General features: G+C 40.5%; 1 protein-coding gene across 7 annotated transcripts in view; it reads left to right on the top strand.

The window, feature by feature from the left end:
* LRRC3B (leucine rich repeat containing 3B) overlaps positions 1-12,213 on the top strand; it is a 50,498-nt gene that overhangs the window by 2,914 nt on the left and 35,371 nt on the right. Inside the window, exon 1 of one of the 7 annotated variants that reach the window (XM_049798678.1) lies at positions 772-862. The exons of the other annotated variants lie outside the window; for them this stretch is intronic. The gene's annotated coding sequence lies outside the window, so the exon portion shown is untranslated. Of the gene's footprint in view, positions 1-771; positions 863-12,213 lie in introns of those variants that run through there. 7 annotated transcript variants of the gene reach the window in all.

Below are 12,213 nucleotides of genomic sequence, written 5' to 3'. Positions count from 1 at the left end.
AGCCGAAAACGCTGACTAGGATAGCCTTTTCTGAATGCTGAAAACGAACTGGCAACAACTCCTTCTTGTGGTAATCTGTCTAATAACTCGTACATTTGAATCGCAAGGTGTGCATCACGCCCTACTGAAAGCGATAGCTTGAAGGCTTTGATATAGAGCACCACAGTGTTCGTATGCCTTACCCATTGATATGATTCTTAGTAATTCAATTAAAAAGGATAGGCACATGATAGGCTTCTAGTTTGATTTAGAGGGAAAGAACATGTTTAAGCTGTAGAATGAACCAATTTGCAAAACCTTTGCTATGTTCGGAGTCTAATTTTCTAGTTTAGTTTCTAAATAGTAAAATCGCTTGGAATTGATTATAACTGTGATTGCTTTGTTGATTCTGCAGCCCTTACTTGTGGCGACTTGTGTTGCCATGGATTTCTATGGGATTACTCCCACAGGTTAATATTCTGATGACTCAAGATGGCAGGATTGGGCCCGTTGTAAGGTAGTTCAGGCATATGTGGGGATGCGCCCATTGGCACTAATGAGAGGTCTTTGACTTTGGCAGGAGAAGAGCTTGGGGTTGAGTCCAGATCGCCTACATTTATTCAGCTACTGCTGCTTGGTCACTGAGCCCTCATCTCACCTTCCCTGAGGTCTGCTGTAAAATATGTGCGGACTTCAACTAAAATGAGCTCCTGTGGGTGACTGTGGTTTTCCATTGCCTTAGGGTGAGTTGAAGCTGCTCTCTATCTTGGACATCAGGGCCTGAGTGAATGAGAAGGCGGGTTATATTTGCAGCTATCAAGAATCAATGAGTTTTGCCTCAAATGAGAGATTAATCAAAAAGGAAGCATCATGTAATAGGCATGTAAGTTCATGCTCTGGATCCAGTCCTGTGCTAATCAAGTCCATGAGAGCTTTGCCACAGATAAACAGAATAGCAAGACTTAATTTAAGGATACATTATGATTTGTCTCTTCCATGTACTTTACGGGGTCCGTATTTCAGGTCTTTTGGGTGGTAGGAAACTCGTCCTGCTCATACAGAAGCTGCATTAGAGTAACTTCAGAGCAAACGCAAGATATGTCAGCTCAAGAAATAACCTCCAAGCAGTAGAACTGCAATTTATAAAATTCAGCCTTACTCAGAAGTGCTAACTTGGGTGTCTAAATCCAGAGAAAATGTATTGCTTCGTTACAAAATCACCTTTAGATGTTCAGTTAATAATAAGGTACTTCTGAATCTTGCTTTGAAGGGTACTTCCTGTCACTTCACCAGGAGTATTTATGAGAGTAACACAAGGGTTACATAGCTCACTAGCAGGAAGATTTTAAACTTTTTAATTTAACTTTTAAATTATTCATTAATTTAAACAAGCAGGAATGTGTGTAGAAATACTTGCTGTTACCACTTCAGTTAATCAGAAGATGGACTAAGGAAGGTAGTTTTTCTCAGAGTAGAATATTGCATTTGTGATGACTTACAGGATTTACGTGTAACTGCTGTCCTTGTTGTCATCTGCATGCATGGTCTTTGGATCAGCCCTCACTTGAGAATGCAGATTAAATTAGTGTTCTGTGGCTAGCAAAATAATCTTTATAATTTTGCTTCATCCAGTTAATTTTTTTCCATAAATTTAGAGAAAACTCTCATGGAGCTATGAAATTTAGAAACTTACAGTAATGCTAAACAGAACCTTACTTTAAAATGATGGTATTTTGAGCCAAGAATAAATTATTTGCATTCATGGAATAGGCAGCATTTACCTTGGCTTGTTTGGCCAAGCCTTTTTTATATATTATTTTATTTACTGCAAGTAACCTCCAGAAAGTGCCGTTTTGGTAGAGCACTTCGGTGCTTGTATGAATCAAATGTCAGTATGTCTACAGAAACTACAAGCAATAAGGATATAGGAATTCCTCAGCACATTCAGTAAGTATTTTTAAATGGATTACAGTCTGTAAATACATGCATGAACAAGGTATGCCTTCTACTCTTGAATCCAATGTGCTGTGGGTGAAGTAGGATTAAATTTAGAGTTGTTCTCTTCTGATGAATTTAAATCTCTGCTTCTAGTTTTAATCCAGCTCTTTTCATAAAGTAGTTTGTGTGCTTCTGTCGTTCTGGTGCCGTTTGTTAGACTGGATGTTCAATGGACATGTGGGTACATCCCAGAGAAAAAGCAGTATGATGTAGTATCAGTTTTACTCGTTGCTTCATCTGAGCTCACGGTTTAGATAAACAATTGCCAAACCCACGGTGGAGGAGGATCTCATTATTTCACAATGATTAAAGATGTATGCTCCCGCTTCATGAAGATTTCTGTGGGTAATTGGTGTCTATGTCCATACTTGCCATTGATGCCTTGCATTGCTTACCCCTATAGACTAAGCAGCATTTGTAGCTGGCACTGGCTTGTTTTACATGGAGACTTAGTTTGAACAATAAACACAGTGTTTTCTGCTACTGAACAAGAAAGTAACTTTTATTCCTCTCTCCTTGGATATTTAAATGCTCTATAAGTACCTTCAGCAAGCAGATTTTTTTTAAAAACTAGCTTGTTTCTGCACTGGCTTCAACGCTGGACATGGGAAAAGCCTTTTACTGTAAGGATCGGCACAGCTCCTGAGTGATGCTTTCCATCAGCGAGGAAAAGGCAATGGTAGCCGGATTAAAAAGGGATATCTCTCTCTGGAAGGTACGAGCTTTTATGGGGATGAAAAAAAGAGAGAAATGGGAACAGATGAAGAGGGCCAGATGCTCTCAAAATAGGGGAAAAGTAAAAAAACACTAAGGGGAAAGGTAGTGGCTGAACTGGGTAGCTGGACTTCCTGAAGGATGAAGGGGTCGGTGGAGTTGCACCATAGCCCTCTGGCTCAGCTCCCTGCTGTGCCACAGGCTTGCCCTGGGACTTAAGAAAAGATATTTTGGTTAATTTCAGTGGGACTAGAAGCCTTGCTGAGGGATTGAACTTGGCTTTTTGTGTCTCAACTCCACAGATAGAAAGGAGATAAAAATGCCTCTCGAGTAAACGGGGCTGTTGAAAGGCCTTTTCAGAGATACATTGAACTGTATAATTGGAATTTTTACTTAAAACAGAGACGAAAATTAGCACTACAGATCTTGATGTGCTTGATTAAGGTTTACCTCCACTTTTCAGGGTCAGTTCAACTAGCTAGTCTGCGTTTTAAATGAATTTTTCCCTACATTAATAACAGTTTCATAAAGCTGCTAACTTACCCTTTGAGAAGAAGAAAAAAGTTGATCTCTGCCTGCCAAATAGTACTAGAAAGATATGATAACAAGAGAAAGTGAAAGGTGATAGAAATGAGCAATAGCGCATAAGTGGGATGCTACTCTGGTTTGGAAGTAGCAAAGCAAATGGAGACTATTTAATTATTTAAGGAACAATAAATGAAAAGCTGGTTATAAGGTGACAGTAAAAGGAGAGACAAACAGAATAGAAAACAAGTTGGGAAAGGGAAACAATGCATAAAGAAAGTAGAAAGTGGACAGGAAGGGATCAAAGGGGCAGGAGATGAATTTAAAATTTCCATGGAGTTTTCAATTGGAAAATATTATCTGTATAAATCCATATATTGCAGTGCTTACATAACAACCTGTATTTTACTCAAATTGTGGAAGTCTGACACAGAGTGTTCTCCTGGGGGTCACTTCATGTTCCTGCTTCATCCTTTGGAGACACAACCTCAGTTAATAGGGCATGTGTTTTTAAAGGTAGCGATGCCTTAGTGACAGGCTGTCTTAAGAGGTATACTTTGCAGATGATGTTAGTTTTAATGGCGTTACCATTTTCTCTTCAGTCAAAGTTGCGGTGAAAGTTACCTCCTCCTCCAACAAATAATAGCATTAATTTTAAAGGGAGTATTTTTTTGCAGTTTACCAAAACTGGGTTGCATACATTTGCAACTGTACTAACTACAGATACTTTGTATGTAAAAGATCATGAGTATTCAGCCTTTCATTAGAGTCCTTGACTGAGCGTTTAATGTGCTTGTACTGGGAGTTAGTGGGACATGTGAAAAGCATGTGAGGGTTGTTTCCCTCATCTAGATTACAAATGTGTATCACTTTGGCAGAATTTGCTTCATGCAAAGTATTTTTGTAATACTTACAAAGTATATGTTTTTATGTGCACATGAATAATTTGCAGCAAAAGGGTGAAGCCTTTGGACATTCAAATGAATCTATGCTGTTTGCTATTGTGAAGGCATTATAATTACAAAGAAACAAAAGCACTGGGTGTACAGTGTTCAGTTCATGCAAGTACTTCTCCTTTAAGAACAGAGGCAAGTACTTCTTCCTCTTAGAAGAGGAACTACAACAACAGTTTTTTATGAAGTTTCTTGCTAGGTCATATGTAGTTAAGCAAGCAATGGTGCTTATGTATCTTATTGGTGAAACTTAAGCTTATGAACATTAAACCCAAAATCTATTTAAGCTATTGATGTTTTGATTCTTGACTTTTTTACGCATTTTTATTTTGTGTTGGGTAATGAAAATTGTCAGAAACTATTTAGACTTACATTTAAATTATTTTTATTTGGAATTCTTCATGTAGGAGGTTTTGTGTATTGTTTTCAGTACACTCAACTTAAAAAAAAAAAAGAAAACCAAACAAAAACCAAACAACCCAAACAAAAAACCTTTTCATACACTTCTAAAAACAGATTCTGTAATGCTTTTTTTAGTCTGAAGTTTTATTTTGAAATGGTGATGTTCTGTTATACTTTCCTCCATCTAGGCAAAAATGGTATTTGCCAAGAACAAAAATCTTGAATCAATATGTGCAAATGTAGGAGTTCCAGAAAAGGGAAGATACTTAAAGGCAAGGAGACTGTTCGCAAGACTGGGAATCAGTAAATCTGGGGGGTCAGTCTTTACAGCAAGTCTGCCTAGGGTTTGGTTTTGTTGTTGTTTTTTTTTTTCTACATGTGCTGCAAATGCTCTTTAAAATTTATCTTGATTCCTCTGTATCATCAAACATAATTTATTGTATATTAGTGTCAAAAGAGAGAATGACCTTTAGTTCTTTTCTCCTGAAATTAAGTTAACAGAGTACAACCACCATTGCAACCTTCAAATAGTCTGATCGTGTTTCTTAACGTCCTTTTTGCCCTTGTTTTCAGCTTTGTTGACACCAAGTCATTGAGATGAGAATTGGTGACTTTTGAACAGTCTGTTTTTAACAAAGTTTGTAATAGAGGATTACTGTTTATGAATATGTGTCGGTCCCAATCTGAACAAGCACTAAAAGTGAAGGCATGTATCAGAGGAGAAATGCATTTAAGTACTCATTTTTGGGTTTTGCTGTTCTCTGGGTGTGCCTGGTCCTGTTCTGTACGTAAGAGTATCAATCTTCTCTCCACTGCTGCTGCAAGGATGACTCCTCTTTTTGAAAGATGAGAGATTCCAAACTGTTTCAAAGAAAATGGTCTACATTACGTTATAAAATGGGGTATGAATGGGAAATTGTTGCTTTCTAGCATCTTCAAACTTAGAGTGAAACAACTCCCAAAACATCAGATCACGGTATTTCTCAGACCTTCAGCTGTCATTTCTCTCACACTGCAAATAGCTGAAGCACACCAATTCAAATAGAATAAGAACATCTCAGCTTTGACTTAAAAGCAGCACATGGATGACAGCATGCAGTAAATGGGCAATCCTTTCCCTGTAAGTACGTATCGAGGCTGCAAAGCTGAGATGTTGTGTCCCTACAGACCAGATTTCTGATCACATTCTTGGTTTTAAGCAGAGTGTTGTCACTGAAGGGTTAATAATTTCTGTGAAGAAAATGTATTGGTCATTCTCTGGTTCCAAAATATTTCACAGTTTTTGCCCTTTGACAGAAGACATCGTATAAGTATTCTGTTCATCATTTTCATCAATTACATGGTATGCTTATTGGCAGCTCTCTGCATAAATACTTATTCTGCTAGAGTGGGAGATGACAGGATTTAGACGTGTAAGAAACCTAAATCTTTGGCTCAGAAAAAATTCCTGATGGATACAAATAGTATTTCAATAACTTTTGATCCAAAAACTTTTCTTGCAAAGCGACATGACTGTTCTTCTTGCCAGTCACGGCAGGTGCTCCATCTGTACAAATACCGCCTAATTTGAACCAGTCAAGCTTAACGTTTTTTTTTCCCACTATCTGCCACATTTTCAACAAATTTTCTCAGTTCTTTAAACAAGTGTGAGGCAGCAGTGTGGAACAAAATGGACAGAGGCCAAGCAGTTCCTTAATTATAGCAGGTTTTTTTTAACACATTGAACAACAACAGTCAACTGTGCAGTGTCAGTAGCATTGCAACTTCCCTTGGTTGTGAGTAAAAAAATGAATCTGTTAAAAACTGAATGCATGCTGTTGTATTGTCTAATATCATCTCAGCCCTTCTCATTGTCATGCTGCATGAACGTATCAGCTGCGTGCTGTTCTTTTGATCTGGTTTGTGCAGCAGTAATTGATGTATCCTCTCGCATTCAGTCTTTGTTGTCTAAGAACGGCTCTTTCTTGCAAGCTCGCCATAGGGGTATTTGCTCTTACACCTTTGCCACTGATTTTGGCTCACAAATGTGGATTTATTTTTTTACATACAAAAAGTTGTCATGCTGGGGATCTTTCTTGATATGAAATCAGACTGCAGGTCAGATCCATTAAAATATATTTTTGCATGAATTTCAGGATGTTTGTATAAAAACATCATTCCAATTTGGACTTTCTCTGTGGCTGTATCACCACACCACAAACATACTTCTAGAGACTCTGTCCCTTCTCCAAAGAAGAACCCAGCCTTCCCTGAAAGAAACCCTCTCCATGCAGTGTCAGCTCCATGCACTGTCATCTCAGTATTTTTTTCAGTGTGGCATGCATGGCTTGGTCAGCAATGCTTTGATGATAAGTAAATTGCTTTAAAAAGTTTATGGAAGTTGAGTTAGCTGGGAAATCATTAGAAAAACATAAGGTGAATGAGGACACTGCAGGCTGCACAGGTCCTTTATTTTCTTCTTGCTGTGGAGTTGCAGAGCAGGTAAGCTCTGGCTTTCTGTGGGCTCGCCAAAAGGAGTCTTGTTGACTGGAGTTACTGTGTCTTGGTCGTTGTTTTAATGAAGTAATTTTAACTACGTGGGCTAAAACTGCTAGTTTTAAATTCTGGTTCTAGAAGCTGTGGAGTTCAGCTTTGAATCCCAAGTATTCACTTGGGCTTCTGCAAAGGGAGGCTATCAGGCTTGCAGTGCTTCATTAATGCAAAGCAGCGGGGTGCTGAGGGCTGATTCTGTGACCATGTGTGTTCTTCCATTCACTTGGCTACTCCAAGTAGTCTTCTGAATTTCCTATGCATCCATAGTTTCCTCAATTTATTTTTTTTTAAAGAATATTATTATTACCATTCTTCTAAAAATATTTAAGGTAAGGGGTTAAAAAGAGTGTTGAATTTAATAAATACCTATATTGTAGTAGAAATGACATTTTTGTGACTGCAGATGTGATATGTGTATGCAGGAGCTAATGGAGCTCTAAAAGCATTCAGTCTCAGCCCTTCCGATGTTGTTTCTTCGTTTTGGACCAGTCAGTTGCACGTAAAGGGCACTGACAGGATAACTTTTTAGTGACTTAAATACCACAGCTGACAGAGAAAGATTTAATTTCTAAGCATCAGCTATCAGGGAAGTGCACTTCACTACTGCCATCTAGAAAAAAAGGCATGTTTGTTTTTAATTACCGATACGGAGTTTGTGGTCAGTTGATAGAGGTAGGCTGACTGTAGAGGTGGAAAGTTTGCGGTAGTGAAAATTGGAGATTGGTGAGAGGTGGAGTTCTTGCTAACATTGATGCTGTACTCGGGTTCACTATTTTCACTCATATACCCGACTATTCTTGGTGTCACCTAGCGGCATCTCGGATAGAAGGATTGCTCCTGGAAACAGTTCCCTTTCAGTCTGAGAAATTACCTATGAACTTTGTCCCTTCTCCAGTATAGCTTAGACTAGGTGATTTTATTTGACAACTTAATAGTTGTACCTAAGCTGCCTCTGAAAATATTTTGCACTTGAATTTTATTAGTCTTGAATATATTACTTCTTCAAAAGAATTTTTACGGTTCTTACTAGATAAAGTATGAACCTGGAAAAAGGAAATTAAAAGTGAATGCTCTGTGTCTTCACTTCCAAACCAAATTCAATATATATAAAAAAGTGTAATTATATTATCTTTTCATCATTTTCACACCAGAATGAGGGGAAAAAAAGCCCATCTGTGAAAACCTTTTGAAACATGCTTCCTGCGCCATGGCCTGTACTTCTTTAGATTAGAGAGGAGCACTGTATTCCTCCGATGCGATAAGGAGAATATTACTGTTCCATGACTGTGATAACAAGCAAAGAAAACACTGGGCTGACAGTCAGGTGTCCTGCTGCCCTACAGCAGCGGCGGTGCTGCCGTCTCTATGTCAGTGCTGTAGAGGGAAGTGGGCGTTTTGCAGGCTCCCTGCAACCCTTGTCGCTGCAAGGGCAGGGTGCGCCTACGACCATGTCGGACCACGGCTTTGTGGCATACCTCTTTAGTTCAGGGGCTCTGTGGGACGTTGTAAAGTTCACCTTGCATCCTTACGCCGTGTTGTAGTTCCCCTTGCTGGTGAAAGCCTTTGATTTTTCATTAGGGGTTTGACCCTGGGTTCATTTGAAGGGGGAACTTTATTTCCTTGCCCATCCAGAAAAAAACCCACCACCAAAACCCCAAACAAACCAAAGCGCCAGCCTCTGTCAGTGATAATTTATCAGATGTGATGGGGTCGATGTTCCTCAGTTTGGGCTTGCATTTGTCAGGCTTGGGGGCGGTGTGAGAGGGAAGTGCTGTCTATAAAGAGCTGGCAGGGATGTACCAGATAAAATACCTGTGTAAGAAGGCTCCTCTGAAGAGATGAAGAGCAGAAAGATCAGGACATGCTGAAACGTTTCCTGTAAGATTTGTACCTCTGGTGAGAGGTAAAAGATAAAACATCCTGCTAATGCTAAAGCATATCCTTGCTAAGCCTACGATTACTTTCTTGGCAGCCCTGAGGGAGGCATTTTCCTGGGCCCAGAGAAAACAGGGATTTTGGGTGTGCACAGGACATGGGGATTCGTCAGGGCTGAGACATGGACACTGGTACAAAGGGCAAGTCACGGAGCTCCTAATCCATCCAGGGAAGCATCTCAGACAGGAGCTCTGCCTCTGGGCTTCTGTGTGAAGGGCTCAGAGCTATCAGCAGTAATGGGCTTCCCTCGGAAGTCATCATCTTAAAAATCTGTTCAAGAGCTCAGCTTTTCTGCAAAAGAGGAGTTTCTTCATAGGATGGGTGGCTGGTCCAGGGTGTAAGAGGAATGATGACAAGTTTTCAGTACCTGCTGCTGCCAAACTTAGTTATGCTTACTGCCCTCGAAAATACTGCCATTTGAGTTTTTAACATAAATATTGTCAGTGTGAGTCAAGGATGTTTTTAATTGCCATGGTTTGCATAAGGCCTTCCAGGTTATGATTCAAAATTTCAGGAGGTCTCCTCCAAACCATTATTGAGAAAAAAGTGCTGAATTCTTTTCCCTTAGTGGCATGGTTTAGGGGAGGGTAGGTAGGTGAGATTTCAATGTTCTCAGCAATGGGGGAGTCCTATGTGGCATTTTGCAGTGTGGGTTTAAAATCTCTAACTTGCCATCCGTTTCCTTTTCTTTTTTTTTCCTTCCCCAGAACTTTAAAAACCTTGTTCTCATTTTTCTCTGAACCAAAGTGATGTTTAAAGAACAAAGTCCATTAGAGATGTTGGCACCACAAAGAAAAAGAGTTTCAGAAGATGCGAGTCGGTTTAGGAGGTCTGAAATGGGAGGTGGATAGGTCTTTCCTTTCTCAGGGGAAAATGGTCATTCTGAATAAGAAGGTAAGTTGTTCTCAAGTGGTAGATAAGAAGAGTCTTCAAAAGGCTTAACCAGGTACAGCACCTCTGCATTTCCCAATCAAGGATGGAGAAATGTTTTCTTATAGCATAGGAGTATAGTGAGTTAATTAAAACATAAACCTTGTGTAGTTTTCTGTGTAGTTTCCTTTCCAAATATTTGGATACTAATGAGAACGTTTACAGTCCCTAAACTTTTTACTCCTTTCATCTTACTGTCTGTCTTCCCTTTTCATTGCTGCTGCTTTTTGAAAATTATGTTTTCCCCTCTCTTAGAGGCGTCAGCTACAGTGGACTTTTCCCATGCATCAACTTAACACCTTCTTGTGGGCTAAGGGTTACATGGAGCAGGGCAGCAAAAGACTTTCAGTGCAGGTGCCTGGAGCTGGTTCTCACACACTCCTGCCGGGGCTGGCAGATGGGTCTCCTGGGGATGGAGATGGATTCTTAGAAGGAGAAGGAGCCATGGGAACGTGCATAGGTTCAGGTCTGAGACCAGGGTTGTACAGAGGTGTTCCCATTAGTGATTAGGTTGCTGTTTGTTTTGGAAACATTGGTGTTGTGTTGTGTTGCGTTTTGTTTTCTTGACAATCGCTCATATTTAAAGACTTGAGGTAAACCTAAATAAATCTGAGCTCACTGAAGTTGCTTTGATTAAGGTGGGTGTAAGCCATAGTAGATTTATGTCCATAATGTGCGTGCTTTCTCAGTATGCGATAGACTTATGCGAAATCATAATGAAAACACTTTAAGAATGGATGTTATTCATACTGATTTGAACACAGCATATGCCCAAATGGGAAGTGAGGTATTGTTCCTACTTTGTGATATAAAAATACTTGAAATAACTATTTCTGGGACTTTCAGTATTATCTATTGAATTTGTATCTGCCCGTGTCATCTGACAGGCTACTGAAACAAGATTCTGCTCAAAATGATAGAAGTGACAGTCATACAATACATTTCATTCCTGGTGAGCCCCGTTATGTAGTTAGTTTGGGGAGATTGGGATCTTGCTTCAGTTGTTCAAGGACAGTCCTTTGGAAAAGATTTTCAGAATTTTTAATTGTGCCCATAAATCCCCTGCTCCCCCCTGCAGGAGTGGTAAAATTTCTCTTGCAACCCTACTGTTCTGTGTTGGGGAAACAACATTTCTATCTTATTTTTTTGCTCGTTCCCTCTTTTTCAAACCCCAGTGGTTGCGTTGTGCTTGCAGTGAATTCTCTCTGCCACTGCCACAGACCATGCTTTCCTTCCTCTGCAGTGTTGTTATGTAGAATTGCTTCTGTGCTCCGTCAGCATTTGACACCTTGCAGCTGGCAGTGAGTAGAAGAAATCATATACACAGAGACCCAGACTTTGCCCCCAGCTACACTTGTGAAAACCTGTGGCATTATACAATTGTCTTGGAAAGACTTAAGAAATCCCGTGAGATCTGCTGCGCTGAATGTCGCTCTGTAAATGTTAGACAAGGCTGTTGTTTCCGCACTAGTACATTTTATTTTAAAGCTGTACCTGAACTGCAGTCGATGATACTGTTGCATAACATGGAAACAGAGGGACCGATTTGGAGTGCGAGATGTGCTGTGCTGTCAGTGTGGTTCGCTACTAAAACTGTCTTAGCTAGATGCCGTGGCAGCGTCTGTGCTGCGAGACAGGCGTGCTTTGTGGGCTTCTGGTTCCTGGCAGCATTCAAACCACAGGTCACAGTGCGACCATCCTTCTCCATGTCCTGGTCTCTTGTGGGAGGGAACCAGGCCCATCTGCTGACAGGGCTGGGCAGCAGAGGTGCCCAGCATCCCAGGCCCATCTTGGTGGACACTGGCCCTGCAGCACAGCGAGTCCCAGGCAGCAGAGGACGTTGTCCTTCCCGGGCCCAAGAAAACTGGGTTTAGGTCTGACTCATTCCTGGCACCGTCCGGTACAAAGCAAGCACAAAGCTGAGGAATGTAAAGGGAAGGTGCTTGTACCCCCGTGGTCTCCAGGCAGTGGGGTGAAGCTCTGGGGTCTGGCCCGTGGTGGTATAGCTGACTGCCCTGCCATCTGTGACTGTGAAACATAGCATATGTGGAGATGTATGTTGCTGTATGGAAAGGCCCATATGACCCTTTCGTTTCATGTTTAATGCAGAACCACAGGAAATAATGTTCAGCCTGTAGGCAGATACTGTACTGACCACAGCATCTTTGACTCATACCGATCTCTGCGAGTGTGGAGGTTATTTCGTACAGCTGGCCCACAAATAACTGAAGAGCTTGAATAGCTG

Source organism: Accipiter gentilis, chromosome 4, assembly GCF_929443795.1.
Source record: "Accipiter gentilis chromosome 4, bAccGen1.1, whole genome shotgun sequence".
NCBI classification, from domain to species: Eukaryota; Metazoa; Chordata; class Aves; order Accipitriformes; family Accipitridae; genus Astur; species Astur gentilis.
The sequence above is the reverse complement of the archived record's forward strand: the minus strand, read 5'-3'. Positions and strand labels throughout refer to the sequence as shown.